Source organism: Helicoverpa zea, chromosome 1 (assembly GCF_022581195.2).
Source record: "Helicoverpa zea isolate HzStark_Cry1AcR chromosome 1, ilHelZeax1.1, whole genome shotgun sequence".
Classification (NCBI taxonomy): domain Eukaryota; kingdom Metazoa; phylum Arthropoda; class Insecta; order Lepidoptera; family Noctuidae; genus Helicoverpa; species Helicoverpa zea.
Genome location: NC_061452.1, coordinates 3,184,780 through 3,204,228, shown reverse-complemented (window position 1 = coordinate 3,204,228; position 19,449 = coordinate 3,184,780).

Genomic DNA, 19,449 nt, shown 5'->3' with positions numbered 1-19,449 from the left:
ATTATTGATATAATAATGTTGTTTTAATGCTCCTCAATTGTTAAAACGGTAAACAACCAGCAAAAATATTTTTATCGTAACTGCAACGCCATTGCAAAGTTACGTCGTCAGTTCAATCGCGACGTGTCAGGAACGCATTCTCTGAATGGCCGAACTATAACTATTGGTATATCTATTGTATAGACTATTTTATTTCGAACTATGCAAAATAATATGCAGAATTTTAACTAATGAATCAATCGCAGACATCGAAAATTATAACGGAATTCTTAAGCAAAATGACTACAGATCTATCAACAATGAAAGCGTTCACACCTACCTTTTATGAACGTTCGCGAATTTCGCAACCCGACGTAAACATTAGAATACTGAGCTCGTTCCCACAAAAACAATAAAATTGACTTTTATAAATCAGAAAAAACATTTTCCACAATATAACCATATCGTTGTCACGTTGTTGGACACCACGTGAGTCAGGATTATCTGTATTTCTATACTAATATAGTAACGGGGATACATTTGTTTGTTTGTAGGCTAAAGGCTCCTACTATTAAACTGATTTGAAAAGCTCTTTCACTGGTGGAAAGCTACAGCCCGAGTAACTATGAGCTATATTTTATCTATTGCATAAAGATAAAGATGAAACATTTTTGTGTTTGTACAAAAGGCTCCGAAACTACTAAACTGATTTGAAAAATTCTTTCAAAGTTAAAAACTACACTATTCCCGTGTAACATAGGCCATACTTCATCCGGGTACAGGCATTAGTTCCCACGGGACGCGAGTAAAACCGCGGGAAAACAGCTAGTATGTTATATACCGATAATGGCTTCCTCTCGGCACTTTAAATCGTGGAACTTTCCTACAATGTGCATTTTATTCACATTTCGATATAACATATCCTGTAAGTTGAGATAACTTAACATGATTATGTTAAACTATCCTCGTTGACGCATTACTTCACGCTGTGGTAATATTTGGTGGGTTTTGGTTACTGGTTTACCTACGGCAGTTCCCTACATTCAATCGATCTGTAGTTTTATTTACTGGAGATAAGAATTTGATGTGACTTCAAGGTGGCAGTGGGGCTATGTCTTCTATCTCTAGTAGCATAACTAAAGATAGATAGAATATGGGAATGGCGGTTAATGGATAGCAAAATCGATTGAATTAGTTTTAGAATCTGCTAATAAATTCAGTTCGTGTCTATTTTCTTAGTACCTACATTGAAACATATTTTCATTTTGAAGCATAGGTTACAAGAGGCGTACATAAGGAAACACATATGGGGAGTTTATAGGGGTATTATAAGGGACTACATAGCAAGAGTACTTAGGGAGACTATCTAATGGAGTATGTGTCTAAGCGAGCACATAGGGGAGTAGGTATACAAAAGAATTTATAGGAGGAGTACGTTGGTATAAACAAATTGAGTAGGTACAAATGACACGCCTATTTATGAATGCAACACGCCGATAAATATGCCATTGATATTCAAAATACCCTATCGCTTATACAATACCTATAAATAAATAAAGTAGGTATTGACAGCTATACCTACTAACTATGTAGTTTTAAAGATAGGAGAAGTGATATTCTATTGAAGCTTTTATGCACCTACATTGCATTGGTCGTAAGCGACTGCCGTGCACGTGATCCATTATTCAGTCCAGGACTGATAAATAAAACTTGCTTTCTCGTTTTTCATTAGTACCTACATCCTTGAAGGTACATTACAGTGACTGGTAATATACAATAAGTCAGAAAATCATGCAAGATGAATGTGTTTCTTCTCTCTATGTTTAAATATTCTTAAGGAAATCTTACTTTACCTACAAAAAGACAAGAAGATCCGGTTCCCAACCTACCAGACGATTCTTTTCAATTTAGATAGACATAGTTCAAGTTTATTTTATCTAAAGCCGAGGCCGAAAGCCGAGGACGACCTAGAGCAATACGATAGATAGTAGCACCAAAACAAAGAATATTACAACACTCATTGACTTATCTGTGAACTGGTTGAAGCTTAGTTAATCCATTCATACAATGTGAATTTATTTGAAAACTTTAATTAAGGTATAGGTCTGATGTTAATTTATTCTTTAATGTAGTCGTAACAAATACATTTAATAAATAGATTTTGATAAATGAAGGATCATTAAACGTACGATGCAACTTCAGAATATTATCGAGTTAACACGGAATGATTGATAGAAAACCTAAAAAAGGTGGCGTGGGCAGCTACACGGAAGCTGGTTGTTACCGTATCGTGTACATAGTAAGGTGCGATGCATATACAAATGTGCTACAATGTGCAATATTTAACTTCTAAAATTAAAGTTTTGGTTTTTCAGACGCTCTCACGAAAATACCTACAAACATTGCATTTTTAACCAAACGGCCCCATGCAATGCACTCTCACTTACCTATACTTACATATCTACAATTGCATATAGATGCCAACATATCAGCCTATAAAAGTAGTTTTTCTTCTCCCCTGTAAGATTGAAATCTTTTCAAATATTTACTGAAACAAAATCACCAATTTTCTAACACTTCGGCCTATAGAACTGCGTTCGCTTCTCACGAGCTACAATCGGGCCATATACCGTTCAATTGAGGCAGTCACGTGGCTCAATGGGAAACACTACCTAGCTATCATTTACAACAAAGTTAATTAACACTCGTAACCGTATCCAAGGCAATGTTGTGGGGAATTCTATTATTTTGTAGCTTTTTATATAAACTACATATTTTGTAGGTAGCTATTTATCAGTTTGAGTTTAACTTAGTTGCTAAGTTAATGCTTAGTTTTCATTCTAAGAGACCTACGTAGGTGAAGTAGTAAGTTTTAAATCTAAGAAAGAAAAAAGTTTTAATAGCAGAATTTCTTTTGAAGTGGTACATATTTAGAGACAGAATTTACAAATGTTCGTTACTGGAAAATAATTTTCCGCACAATAAAAGGTCAACTTTTCTTTACTAATAACTTTTCGATAGAAGCCAGAAAAGGGGTACCTTTTCCTTAAATAAGTAAAGTAAATAAATGAATAAAGCATTTTATATACAGAGCAGACATACAAATATAGCGCGTTTATATAAAAGGTTCTGTTATCAAACCTAAAAATAATTCGGTCAGACGACCGCTGATTAGTCTGTCTATGTTTTATTTCATTCATTTTTATATGGATGACCACCAACACAAAAATAATAAAGTTACATATTTATTAACTGAAAAAAAAAATGTGAAAATAATTTCATATTTTTTCATTTATCACCAACAGACCAGTAATACGGTTTCCGCTTGCGTAACACCCGAATCTGAACGATAGTCCATTCGATTCCCGACGGGGTTATCTAAGTGTCGTAACACACTATCTACAAATCAAGGTTGTGACACATTTTCTTTAAACTATGTTATCGTCGAGTTCTCTGTAGGTATTGTACGATATTTACTTTGAGAGATGATTATTTTTAGATTTAATATTTTTTGGAGTATTTATTTTTACGATGCGTTTTTGTTTCTCTGTTTTTTTTGCGTTGGTAATTATTGTAAATGCGTAAAAACGGCATTTTGATAAGGCTTGATTTGTACTACGTACTACTATATGGTAAATTGTATTTTTGAAAAGTTTTGGAAGCCGACACTTTTGCGACATCATTTTGGTCATAATGTAGTAAAAAACGAATTTTAATTTAGAAAAGTTAGATCTACTGACACCCTAAATCTATAATCAAAACCTCGTAAAACACCATACACGTACACATTTTCATCATCATGTCAGTATTTTTAGTGACTCACTGTAGGGCACATACCTCGTCTCACACAGAAGGAATGAGCGATAATCATCACGCTTGCTCCGTACAAGTTGATGGTTTACGCGTACAAAATCGGTCTATTTAATTATTATATTATATGCAATGCGGTGAAAATGTGAACCAAACTTCATACATTCTTGCCCAATCTCCTTTTAATATACTTAATTAAGAACCAAACCATCTAAGCTTATCCGTACCAATTACATATAATCATACGAAACTAGGTCACATGCATTAGAAAGAGTAAGAATCTCGCGATAAGCAAAGGGGTTATCACATTAACTTGCTGCTCTATATTTTACTATATAGAAATGCGAGGAAACACCGTTTTTGAGATTACAAATAATACAAGTCGTTGTTTAAATTGTAGTAGCGATAGTGGTTGGCTAATAATGTGTTTAATACGTACTTATTATATTGCATTATGTGTGTAATTGTTACTACAGATTCACTCACCTTCTTAGGTTTAATAACTTCTGGCATCTGTTTCTTTTTATGGGAAATCATCAAATGACCCCCACTGCTGTGGGTGCAGCGTGTATTCTGATACTGTGTACTGCTTAACCGGTCTTTTCCCTGTGGATGCCTAGCTAGAATTTAAGGCCTCCAGCCAGGAAAATACTTAAAAATAAGTCAACAATTTATATACTCGCAGAAGAATGAATGAAGATTATGGAAGCCGCTCTCCAGCACTTAATACAAAAAAAATAACAGTTTGTTCTAGTCCATCTTGACATAAATTCGGTACTTAGCTAAAAGTTAACAAGGAAAACAAATTAGTAAAGTCAAAGGTCATTGAACTCAACACAAAAACTGCACAGCCGAAGTAGGATATCAGTAGAATAAAAGTAATTGGGTTGCGGCTAATCACCCCAATATAATAAACAATTTACAAGTTTGGTAGTGTGAAAGAATAAATACGTTATTCTTTCTCGCACAAGCTAATGAACCGATTTGGTTAAACTTGGCCGTAATAAAGCTTAATCATAGGAATAAAATTTAGGCCAGGTACGGGGCTACGGGACTGTGACTGTGAAAGGGCTTAAGATGGTACATGATGGGTTTTAGCCCTAAAGAGCAGACTCTTTACGGCAGCCTCCTAGGCTGAACTGCGAGATGTGATACAAAAAACAATTACTTATTTTCATAAAGTTTAAGTGATTGAACAATATAATTACAAATCGCAGCTGGTAATCACATACGAGCATTGCCATCGATACGAGATGACACTTCAAGGGTAGGTAGGTACCTACTTTAAAGCCGAAAGTAGGTATACCGTCATAGTTAACTCATAGTCATATTAGTCATTGATCTATGATGTTTATACCTACTTTCATTGTAATAATGATACATTATGTGAAAATTCATCGAAGCATTTTCAAGTAAACGCTAAGTCACTCCTGTAATTTGTTTTTCTCATTTTCGAATTTATTTAGGACTAGAATTTGATTAGAGGTAGTTTATTTGTCCTCATTGCTCATTTGTTTAAGAATAGTTTTTTTTTGTTCTAATAGGTACTCGCAGTACCAACTCCACTGATGGTTCGCCATGATTCGGTCAAAGTTGGAACAAACGTGCCTGGTGAGTAACTAACCTATCCCCTCCGGAAGACTCCTACGTAGTATCTATAAAACCCACTCTGGCAGGGTATTCCACTCCTTTGTCACGTTCCCTCTACTAATAAGAGAAAAGATTAAAAAAAAAACGATTACTTTGTTTACTGCGTTTACTGTTTATTTTCTGTCTAACTTTTCTTCTTCTTTCTTTTCTTGTCTAACTGTTCTTGATATATTCTTGACCTATATTTGTACTTTCAACTATCAATTTAATAAAGGAAGCTTCAACCTTCTCTCATAAAAACACAATCAGTCCATCGGTACATCGGTGGCCACGTGCGTTGTGATATTCAATACTGCGCCCGCCGTATCTAGAGTTACGTAACTTAACGCCTACTTTCAATGTCGAGCCCGTGAGCATTGTATGCACTACTATTTGTTTTCTTCAATAATAACAATCGACACAAGTGTACAACGAAAATATAGCACGAAAATCGTGCACGGTATAATGGAACGTAGGTTCGGGAAATAGATGTTAGTTTTCAGTGACGATTCTGGGTGGTGGGTCTCAATCTTTTGGGTTGATTTGGATTAAGAAAGCAAAGTCAAAGTCAAAGTCAAAGCTCTTTATTCTGTGAACATAGGTAGGTTACAAGGTGTTGGTATATAATGTTTAGTTTCACTATGCCCTGCTCGTAGAGCGTACAGATATAATACTAGTTACTTAAAATTACCTAATACTAGTTAAAATCTATATGGTTACTTACATTAATCTTTCTAATATGTTTAATTATCACTAACAAATCTTACTAAAACTATAATAAATCTAATAAAACTTATAATATCTCTACTAAACTTATAATAAATCATAACAATAAATTTAACTACCTAACTATCATCTAAATATTCTGAAATTGCATAATAAGCCTTATCAATTAAAAATGTTTGTAATTTTTTCTTAAAATCATTTAAATCTAAAGTTTTCAAAATTTTTACAGGTAATTTATTATATATTCTGGTAGACATGCTAAAAAAACTTTTATCAAAAAGCGCGGTTTTATGCGGTAATGAACTAATTTTTAGCGCATTTCGCCTGGATTGCAGTTTTGCGAACATATTAATATTAGTCTTGACAAAAACAGCTACCTCATAAATATATAAACAAGGAAAAGTCAATATTTTTAAATTTTGGAAATGAGGCTTACATGAGTCTGGTACATATATATTTGCTATAGCACGAACACATTTTTTTTGTGCTTTAAATACATAATCAGCATTAGTGGCATTACCCCAAAATATGACACCATATTTAAGAGTAGATGCCACATAGGCATGATATGCTGTTAGTACAACAGATGGATCCACTACCCTGGCTAATTTGAATAATGCATATGAATATTGGTTTAATTTTTTGCATACTGTATCGATGTGCGTCTGCCATTTCATGTCGTTATCAATCCAAATTCCCAGAAATTTAGTGCTGTTCACCTCTTCAATTTGTGTTTCTTTATATTCTATATTTAGGGAATGTTGCACTTCTTGTGGATACGTGACAATTTTAGTTTTTTTTAAATTAATAAGTAAATTATTTTTTCTTAACCATTCTATTAATAATTTGAGGGTAGTGTTGATAGCGTCCTCTAACGACTTAAGTTCTTTTTCTGTGAAAATGACTGTACTGTCATCAGCAAAAAGAATCATTGGATGCTCTATTGATTTTGGGAAGTCATTAATATAGATAAGAAAAAGAAGCGGCCCTAATACGCTTCCTTGAGGTACACCAGAATGCACTTTCCTGTAATCTGAAGGGTAGTTTTTTACTGTTTTGCTAATAGGACATATGTTATCTATTTCTACTCTTTGATATCTGTCGGTTAAGTATGATTTTAACAGTTTGTGGACATTGCCTCTAACTCCATAGTCATATAGTTTGTCAAGGAGGGTTTGGTGATGGACATAATCGAAGGCTTTAGTCATGTCCATGTATAGCGTAGCAGTAGGAGTTCGATTGTCTATATTGCAATATAATGGTTTTAAAAGATCATGAATAGCCATATTGATTGATTTGTTCCTTCTGAAACCTTTTTGCTCTTGTGTAAATAGATTATGTTTTTCGAAATACGTGTTGATTGCTTTATAAATAATTTTTTCTATAATTTTTGAAAATATAGCACAGACTTTTGAAACACACACAACTTTTGAAAATATAGCACAGACTTGATGGTTAATATTTCGACAGTGATAGTGGGAGGTTTTAAGAAATACTTTTATAGGTTATAGAGGTCAAGAGCGAAACTGAAATAACTGATTAAAATTGAAGGATGATTGTTTAGTAAAGCTTTTAAACTGTTTTCAAATAGGTATTACTAGAATCTACAGACATTAATTTTTCTATTCAATCAAGCGCTCACAAGTGATTGTAGAAACTCTATTCAGCCAATGTCACACGTTTCTCCTTTGAAAAAGGTTGTAATTAAGCCTATTAAAACTAGTTGAAGCTTCATTAATAATCATCAGACTGTCTGTGCCTCATAGACAAAGTTCATGACTTTCAAGGTGTAGAAAGGACTTATATTAGTATAAAAAAACAACTATTTAATTATGTCTGCAAATGGGTTCAAATATTGGGTAAGCCAGTATATTGAGAATTATAAAATTTTACTAAAATATTTCAGTAAAAAAATCAGAATTTATGTCCAACTAATTGCATTGACATGGTCTTAATTCCGAAGCACAAGTTTTTACGGTCAAACATCGATTGACCTGGAGAAAGTCGAAATTGTTGAATAGTTCAATCGAATACTGGAAATATTTCAGATTTTATACATAGGTAATAAACAAACTTAATAGCCAAGACCGGTTAAATTATTAAATTCATACCGACACGCTCGTATTTTGTTTTTTTAGAGACCTATTTTCAGAACTCAAAGGCGATAAGCTCACACTGGGAGGTGCTTATGATAAAAAAGAAGCTGTGATTGGCGTTCACACTTTCCTATTATTATTCATAGCCATCTGATAGGCCGTTATCGCTTACAGGAAAATTTGTATACCACGGAAAATAATATTATCAGAAACCGTGGTTGTAAATACACCATATTTGGGGGGCAATAAAATGTTGGTCGATCAAATACTTTATTGGCATTAAATAAAGACTTTGTTCGTTAAATTTGTTTAATTAAATTAAGCCTGGAATTATATTTTCCATATCAAGTTTGAGGAAGAAACCTCCGTGGGAAGAAATAATAATAGTGCGTCCAGACCGTTTTCAGCCACGACGGCGACTACCACCGATATTTACTCAGTACATGGGCGCAACAATTCAACCTCTAACTTCCAAGCTCCGGGTTACTTCGTGATAAAACCGAAAGCACCACCCCGGAAGCGAACTCGAGACCCCGTACACAGCAGACACGCTATATGCTATCGATATGTTTAAGCAGTATCACTATCACTGTCGCACTTCTGAAAAACTATAAATAGAAAGTGAGTCAAAGTTGTATTCTAAAAGAACATGTGTCAGTGTTTATTTATTTGAAAGTCATACTAGATTTGTACGAAGTCGCGACTATCAATGAAAATCAGTCGGCTCGTGCGTGCCTTGTAGGTGACGATAATAATTTAAGATAAAAATGTTAGTATTTAAATTTTAGGTAGGTACCTATTACAATTAATTACTTTCGTATACTATAGGTTTATCGAAAAACAAGGGCATGCTATTTTTAAACAAATAACAATTGTATTTTAATGAAGCTAAAAATAGTGCTCTGTCTAATTCCGTCATGTAGGTAAACCGTATGCGATAGAAAAATAGTGCTTAATTTTTTTTACTCTAAATAATTTATATTTCGAGTTAAAAAAAAATGTCAAGCCTGTAATAAGCCTGATTTAAAACAAGAAATGCATTTTCATAATACAATATCTATCATAGCGGTATGAAACGAATTGCATTAAGATCAATAATTTTAATGACAAACACTCAACTAATTCGACACTGGAGCTCACAACTGCATAACAAATAGCCAACAATCATGCATATTTATGTTTCAATTAAAACAAGTACAATTAACACTATCCTAGCTCTAGGGATCGGTTACATCTGACAGCTCTCCTGTCACACTGACATAAGGAAACGTCACTTTGACAGCAAAAACCAGAAACAAATTAGCGTTGACAGCACCAAAATGTCATGCAACTTCATCTCAATCCAAACGATAGATATGGTAAACCAGTTAATTCTAGATCTTTTCATTGATAATATAATTAAATTGTGTCATTTAAATTGGACACGGTGGAGCGAGAATATTTTTAAATAACTTTACACATTTAGCGTTGTCAATACTGTACACAATGATTGTTTTGCATGGAATATCGATAATTCATCTGTGGAATACCATGACCAAGTGGAGATTGCAGCAGTAACTTGTCTTTGCGTCAGCCGGAACTAAATTATAGACATGTTTAGACCAGCGTTTGAGCGATTGGCTTCTATAAACGTTGATCAATGAGCCGAATTGATATTACACTATGTTTGACTGGAGAAATGCTGTGACGGACTGATAAAAACAAAAAGTGAGTAATTCAAAATCGATGTCTCCTGAAAAGGAATTGAGAAAAGTGAATACGATAAACGTACCTTTCTTAAAATAAATAATGCAGAAGTGATAATTAGTTAACAAAAAAGTTGAACTATGATAATAAAGATAAATAAACCAGACAAAAGAAAGGACAACATAAATAACACCCCAATAAGTACGTGCGAAATTAACAGCATGATTGACACTGCAATAAAACCAACTATTGAAACCGTTAACATTCCGTGACCCATTTAAAATGTTACCAAATCCAAACAACAATGAAGGATCAATCATCAACAAACGACGTGGCGACAACAAAATAACAGCGAGAATGGCAGCGATCCAAATATTGTATCGAACAATCGATATGTTTAAATTAGGTAATGTTGGGCGCATGGAGGAAGGAAAGTTAACGGAGATGCCATAGGGAAGGTAGGTCAGGCCTTCTTGTAGGTCAAAGTAACGTGCTTGAGAGAGATCTGTTACTAGAACCAACTAGACGTTCGGGTTAAAATCAAAACCAATCTGTTAAAAAATCTCTTGATTGACTGGTGATTTTATTTTGAAAATAACGGACAGGTTCCATAGAAGGCATGTTATGGTGGAACTAGTAACGTTCCTCGTCCTCCGAATACCGGCATTTTGGTGTGCTACTTGCTTAGGAGATTTTGCATTATGACATCTCCACTAGTCATTTCGTTCTCGGTGGTTGGGCACAAGTAACATTGCTTGCTGGAGTCACGTAGAAAGTGTACGGAATTTATTCGCTTTGGTCTTTGACATGAGTTGTGTGAACTTTCTGTTACGACATTGCAATCCCTATAAACAAGAAACGATTCATTTTGCTTACGGATGGTAGCTTTTGGACCTTACTGTATGAACATTATGTCAGTAACCTAAACTTTCATACATTGTAGTTTATCTGTTATCTTGCTTAGTACTTAGCATATTTATGTAGATCTCTTTATCATTTTGACGAATTTTGTCAAACCTGCATCGTACTCACAATTTTTTTTAAATTAACAGTACCTACCGACAGGAAATAAAATTTTTGCACTCATGCCACTGCATATACAGACAATGATTAATCGCTCAACAAGACAAATATTTACTTAAATTATTAGAATGCTTAGCACTTGCTTCATCGAAAGTACTTTTACTAATCAGTCGACCTCGTAAATTGCACTAATCAACGTTAACTGATGCACTTTCTATTTAGCTATTTTCGCTCCCCAGTGTTTACAAATTATGTCGTCATCGTCACGGTTTATCATCATATTATCAAGCTAGTTCTTCTATACATTGTCAGATTATGTAGAAAGATTTAGTCATAACAATAAAAACGGAATTTCGAATCAAAATCAAAAAGTCAAAAGCTACTAAGTATTTCAGTCAATTTAACTCAGTATTTATAATGTCATTCCTATTGACAGATTAATTCTTGACATCGCCTGGATCTAAATTAGTTCATGAGCAGTCACCAATATTGTGGTGCTACAAAACACGTAAGTAGGTATCACTGAATTTCGGCTTCACCCATTATTTATAAGCAAACCTACTGTGACTTCAATAGCTTGTTGCTACAAGTTCCTTATTAAAAAATATACTGTTTTCCATACTAATAACGAATTAATTGATTCAATATCTTATCATACGTAATGCATTGGCAGGTGGAAAGATTTTCTCCGATCAGCCTTTTAAAGTTTCGCCAAAGAGAAAGTAGCTATGCACTATGGTAATACAGTCTTTCTTTAATTTCCCGTTCGCGATAAAAATCGAAAGCATCGCAGGAAACTTTGAATAAACATTTTATGCTTGAGAGGCTCGATTCTGGTACTTGAATTTTAAAACAACAGTCAATGTTTCGTGAACCGTATCCGACCTCTGAAACAGTAGGTTCACAATATTGAGTAAACACAAAGATTTTCCTGAAGGTTTGAAAACAAACCAGAGGAAAACTAAAATTGACTCTAAACTAATTCTAAACGGATAATTAGTTAAGGACTGTAGCGCATGGCGCGCTAGGGACCGGGGATCTTCAGGATATACGATAATTAAAACATTAAATAGATCTTTAACTTTGTGTTCATTGACGGACTGGGGGTGAAGTGACATACTTCAATATAAAAATCCTAATCTACTATTTTTCAAAGAACGAATTTAAAATGATTGTCCGGACAGTATCAAATACATATAATGAATAAAACCTTACAACAAAAAGTTTCTAACTACATTACAGTACCTATTCAGGTAAATTTAACTCAGTAACATTGGTAAATTGCCTGAATATAAACTCAATGGTAAGCACTAATCCTATCTAAAGAATTAAAAATAAAAAACGCAAACAACAAACGCTGATTTAATTTGAAGGCTCTCCCAATCAAGAGAGATATGACCATACTACACTGGGCATATGTGTTCGTGAACGACGGTATTTTATATCCAGGTACAATTAACTTCCACTGTTTAATGGCGAAAAACTGAATAAAGCACCTAATTTTATTTTCGAGTATCGATGCGGATCTAACTTATACTTGGTTTTCGTGGCCTCCAAGAGCGGAAGACTGTGCACGGTCATTTGTGTTAATTTTCTCACGCACACTTTTTGCGCTATAGTCATGACTACTAGAACGCTTACCTATTGTGGTTAAGATCCTCTTTTAAATACCTTTTTGGGTACGCACTCGTGTAGACGTTCGACGGTAGTAAAAAAAATGTTAAATAAATTGATAGGAAATGGTCTATTGGTTGATATGTTACGAAAGTGAAAGGAGTGAGGATTAATTTACTAAAAACGTCGTCAACAGACGAATAATGAAATAAATTAATGCAGCTGTAATAAGTAGGGGTTACTGTTAAATCAATCAAAAAGTATAAAGCACTTTTCTTAAATATTGGAAAAATACATAGGCAGAACTAAGTAAATATTTCATATAAAACAAACTTTATTTGTTCGACTAACCCAATGAAAATATAAATAAATATTTAATTTATTTAAAAAATAAAATAATGTAGGTTAACTTAGCAGACTTTTACAGATACTGCAAAACCGAGGGCATTGACATCCTTTGTTTTGTAATAAACAGGTAAAATGTGAGGGAAATTATATTTTCTTACTCCAGTTACATTAATTTTAACTCGAAGAGCTCGTCGCTAAGTCAAAGCCGCGTGACTCAATCGATCATAACGTTAAGCAACGCTTGGCGCGGTCCGTCCGTTGATGGGTAACCATCGTGAAAAGCACGGGGTCCAGGCTATCATTTGATATCTTTGGCAGTCTTTACGGGTAGTAAAGGGTATGGAGTAGCCCAGCTAACTGGATTGAAGAAGTCAGATGGGCAGTTGCTCCATATAAAGCACTGGTACTTAAGTACTCAGCTGCATTCTGTTAGAGTTTAGATTGAAAACCGACCTCAAAATGCTTGGAAAAGGCTAGACAGATGCTGAATTAAATTTATTTCAACATCCCGTTTTATATACCTCTATATACCGTAAAGGATGACAAAAGGATTTTCCAATATATTATTCAGCAGGAAGTTCCGCAAAACATTTTTTTTTTTCTAAAATCGTCGCAAAAATAGGGGAACTCCTCAAAATTCCCCTGAAATCCTCGTGTAAAGTTTCCCCGATTTGCTATAGTTATTTGTATTAAGGATAAAGTTCTCTCTGCTCTTTCAGGATATTATGTTTGCCGAATAGATATTTTTTCCATAAAAAGGCCTTTTGGCACTGGGTCTTCAAACAAGAATAACACGGATTATTTTTGATTAATTAATGTACCTACTTTGATTTTACTTTACAAGAAGATAATTTAATCAATTTACTTTAAGGAAAAAATGCACTTATTTTGCACTTTTGACAATCATAAATTACCATACTTATTTATAAAGTCAGTTCTCTTATCCAAGGAAATACATTTCCGATTTGATTTCTTTCAATATTGGTAGCCTACTTATAGAGAATATATACTACTTATTAACCGGCCCCGCAAATAATTCCATCTGCTAGAAACAGAACTACACTCCACGCATTATCATCATCTTCGTCACAGGGTAGAAACGTCCACTGCTGGACAAAGGCCTCGGATTTGCCCATCTATAGTCACCGCGCTGGGCACGCGTGTTGGCATTGTAGCAAATTTTTAGCTTAGAAAATGCGGCTGCCCAAATTCATCATAACAGAGGTAAAATATGTAGATACATAGCTCCATATTAACACAGTATTACTAACCTCACCTAACTAAGTATTTACAAACGCAATTGTATGTACTACGCACAAGCCTAGTATTGGGCAGAGTTCCAAGTAGTAAAAGCAAAAGTACTACTGCTGTTTCTGAAGTTTTAAAGATATGTACCTATATCGTCAATATTGCTGAACATAATGTTTTCGACGTGAAGTCTGAAATATTTCAGGGTAATGTGGAAAATCTTTAACTACCTAAAAACCTAGTCTTGAAAGGCTTCTTTTCTTCTTTATTAATACAAATTATAAAAAATAGTCCTCCACTGCGTCTGACTGCCGCTTGTCTTCTGTGAATATGTTATCATAATTATACTACTATACTATACTCTAAAATAAAGCTTAAATGTTGCCCTCGGAATACTTAAAATTCCGTTAAATTTATTAATATTTTTAGGCTAAATAATTATGTCAATTTTACATACAAAAATACTTACATATTACAAAATATACAGTATACGCATAAATACATAATATACAAAGAAATAATAAATAAAACGACAGTGTCGACAGACAGACAATTTTTACGTAGCGAGACGCGTCACAGTCGAGCAAACGAACAGACAATAAATCACTCTTTGATTGCAAACGCCGAATTAATTGTTTTTAAAAGAAAAACTATTGTCTAGCAACTTTGTTCATAAACAACGGACTATAATTCATTCGGTGCATATTTTATCATAATTACAGTTCTATCACGATAGTAAAAATGTCTATACGAACAAAATACTGCATCTCTGATCAAATAACTTTGCCGCTCTGAACTTAATGTTATTATAATACTAGCTGTTTTCCCGCGGTTTCACCCACGTCCGTGCCCGTTTTATCAATATAAAAAATAATATAAAATATAGCCGATATTGATGACAACTTTTTACCTGCCTATCTAGATTTAAAATTATTTATTGATTAATCTTTATTTATTTATTGAAACCCCATAGATATAAGAATTTTTGGATGACGTTCAAGAAAGAAGACATTTCTTTATTCTCTTGGACTAAAATTTCAGTCTTTGTCAATACTAATATTTCATACTTCTTAGAACAGTGAAAGGTGACTACACTTTTGACACGACAATTAGGAACAAAAATACTCATACACTGTCAGCTTCTAAAATTGCATAGCTCGATGCAAGTCTACAATTTGGTGATTATGTAATTGCTTAGATCATTTAACCAACAGGAGACGCTACTGCCGTGCCTTCCTCTTTGCTTAAAGAATGAGGGCGCCGTTCATACTCGTGCGTGAAGATTTTCTTCTGTTTGTCAAAATGCAAAAGTGATCATCTGCCTAGCCTTTTCCCAACTATGTTGGGGTCGGCTTCCGGTCTAATCAGATGCAGCTGAGTACCAGTGCTTTACAAAGGAGCGACTACCTACCTGACCCCCTCAACCCAGTTATCCGGGCAACCTAATAAGGGTTGTTTATGTATCCTTGCCTCGCCCTGCGGGTGCAAATTGGCACGTTTTTTTTTTGCAGTGTGATTTTTGTTTTATCTATCTATCTAAATTATAAAAAAAGAAAGTGATGTCATTTTCGGAACTGTTCTTTCTCATAGTATGATATCATTAGTTAAAAGTCGGTAGAAATTACAAAAGGTTTTTCCCATACATTTTCTCCGTAAGTCGAATAGTCATTCTCGCAGTTTTATGATCGTAATTTTTCTTCAAATTAGTTTACACTTCATAGAATATTGTTATAGTCGTGACATTTGAAGAGGCAAACGCGAAAATAAATTTTCCTTACTGTCATTACTGATTAAGGTAAAATGAACGTTTATTGCTTTTTCCCGTATCCTTTTTTATAAGTTGACTAGCTGTTTTCACGCGGTTTCACCCGCGTCCCTGATGGGTATTTTGTCCCGTATTTCGTCCAGGTACGGGAGCTGGATAAAATATAGCCTATGTTATTCGGGGTTAGTGTAGCTTCCCAATTGTGAAAGAATTTTTCAAATCGATTCAGTAGTAGGGTGCAAGGAAATAAAAAAATGTTTGTTCTTTCTTATTTTATAAAGATTACTGACTAGCAGCTTGTAAATCATCATCATCCTCCGAGCCTTTTCCCAATCATGTTGGGGTCGGCTTCCAGTCTAACCGGATTCAGCTGAGTACCAGTGCTTTACAAGAAGCGACTGCCTATCTGACCTCCTCAACCCAGTTGCAGCTTGTAAATATATGTGGTTAATATTAATTAGCAAGCCATCAAGTGTTGTCGCAAAACTTAAAAGAAAACTGCACTTCATACAAGTTAGAAGGGGCTTCATATTACTAAGCGCAAGTGATATTTTAGTAACCAAGCTGGAATGTGAAATTGACTGTGTTTCGGATGGCACGTTAAACTGTAGGTCCCGGCTGTCATTGAACATCCTTGGCAGTCGTTACGGGTAGTCAGAAGCCAGTAAGTCTGACACCAGTCTAACCAAGGGGTATCGGGTTGCCCGGGTAACTGGGTTGAGGAGGTCAGATAGGCAGTCGCTTCTTGTAAAGCACTGGTACTCAGCTGAATCCGGATAGACTGGAAGCCGACCCCAACATGATTGGGAAAAAGGCTCGGAGGATGATGATGAAGCTGGAATGTGAAATTACTTAACTTGATTCTTTTTATTGCCTAGGATAATTTATACATAAGTAAATTCATAGTTCCACAAAGAAGAAAGGTAAACACATATTGGATTGTCAGTAAGTCTTCCAAAATGTATTAGGTACATGAAATGCTTTTCCACGAGGGACGAGGGAAAAATCCGGAGAAAACTGAAGACTATTATAATAAAAAAAGATCTATGTATGTAATAACTTTAGGAAATAACTTCTATCGTAATTATAGCTCACATTTTGTATGTCTCAATAACCATAAAGTTACTCCATGATCAGAGTTTTCATGAATTTTCTTGATATTCAGAAGAAATTATGTATGTACCACCAAAAGATTTTTTTCTTGGATCTTACTCAAGTACAACACATTACAAATAATTTTCTCAAATGTGCTTATTGGCGATGAAAGTGTGCTGCCTACTTATTTACCAAACACTGGCTCGTCTACTGATTAACCAATTTCACTCCGTTTCAACAAATGTTGCTTATTAACTTTTCCCCTTAGAAAGTGAATATTTAAATGGCTGCTACTGGTCTTTGTCCTTCTTTTTTAAGTAAAAGACTATCGATCTATTTATTAAATTTTGTTTTTTGTATCTCGGTCATGAAAATCTTCCGAATTAGCTGCTCCTGAAATGTAGAAAGTGTTGAAAACTGAAGTGAATTCTTTCTTCAGGGTTCGATAACAGAGACCGAGCATATTTCTATCTCAATCAGTTTATTCCACGTACACTACGAATAATAATAATAGTTAAAATTACAGTTTTTCCTTTAGCTACGCTGTGTGAAGTATGTACAATATACATAGCTATATACATGTAGTATACATATTATTATTTGTTTGTATGGAAGCTTGGAGTAGTAAGAAGTCGTAAACTCGTAATAGCTAGTGATATAGCTACCTACGTATGTATGTATATGTAGTTATGTTCGTACGGCGCGCACTTCCGAATAATAATGTGTTTGTGTGAAAACTGCGTAGAATAGGATGAAACATGTTTGTGTTACATCAATTGATGTATTGTAAGTTTTCCATTCAGTCTTCTATTCAAATGAGTATGTACAGGGTTTAGTATGTTAAGGTAGGTAGCCATCATGTGAACTCGATGTACCTCTTTTTACAAGATGGAGGTACTCCGTCAAATTAGCCTAGTTTCAGTATCTCTCTCAAATCTCCTCCACTCATAGTCTTATCACCGAGCACATGTTATGGCACAGAAAACTATGTTGTAATGCACAAAAATACAATTTACATGACAACATTGAGCGCACGCTTGAAGCACCTCTCACAGTGGGTGCATGTACTTTCAAATCGTAATGGAAACGTGTTTAGCACAGCGCTGGTGGCAGCAGCCTACGTCACGGCGGCGCTCGGCGGCGGCTGCTGCGGCGAGCGCTCAGCGTGCTCGGGACGGGAGGAGCGCGTGGCGCGGGACTCGCGGGAAGCGACCTTGACGCCGAACGAGGAATGAATCACGGCAGCGAAAGTGGGAGAAATGTGCCGCCGCGCCCCGCGCCGCTCACTTTTACTTTCCAGTGTGGCGCAACCGAGAGCGGCGCCGCAGCGCGCGCGCCACTCGCCCGGCGCCCGCGGCCCGCAGCGCCGTCGCGCCGAACACACCGCGCTCCCAACACCGCTCGCGACTGTGACTCTGCCCGGATTACAGTGATACTACCAGTGCATCACAGGATTCAGTTTCAGTGATTCCCGCGGCGAAAGTACAAACCGGGTCGCCGATAAGCGTTGTGCAAGTTGTTGCGCGCGGAACTCGCGCGCGGCCTCGCACTCTCCCGCAGGAAGCGTGTCGCAAGCGGGGAAGTGGCGCAAGCGCCGGGAAGCCGACGCGCGCTCTCCACAACACACATACCCTGGATTGCCCCGGCAACACTGGATTCTCTTCTAACATTGTCCCCTGGTAAGATACATCGACGTATACTTGTAGCTAAGTTATCATTGTGTGAATTAGAAAGTGACATTCTACAGAGAAAAGGTGTAATTAGAGGTTGAGAGACCATAATGCTTCATCCCGCGCATTCGGGTCTAAACGCAGAGATATTAGTGAAGGGGACTAGTGTCACCAACACACTCAAAGCGCACGATTGGCGTCACCGACGACTGAACTTCGGCTCGGGTGTCGGAAACGCTACAAATAAAGAAGTGAAATATCCAAGGACAATACAACTTTCAAGTGATTTCGCGCGCGGCCGACAATAAAAACTTCGTAACGCGCCTGCGCAACCTCTCGGTCTCACTTTCGACGTCTGCACCGAGCCTCGCTCCACGAGCCGCGCTCGACGAGCCGCGCTTTCAATAACTATTACAAAACCTCCGGCATGTCGAATTTTCTTTCGAAAGTTATCGCTGTTAGAAATTTGATTTGTGAAGTAATGATCGTTTCAACATTTCTTGGCTTTGTCGATGATGAAAATGTGAAAAGTGCGACGAGCACATGTAGCTGATCAAAACCTTGTAGTCCCCGTGACCACAACTGAGTCATTGAGTTGGAGCTATTACAAACAGCACGTTCCGACCAACTGTCATCATTAAAGAGAACTGAAAGGAACACGGTCCAAGGCCAGTTGGATAACGAATTTTCGTTTAATATTAATAAATGGCAAGCACGGTCGATCGTGACGGATCCAATGGGGCACGCGGATACAGAGGAT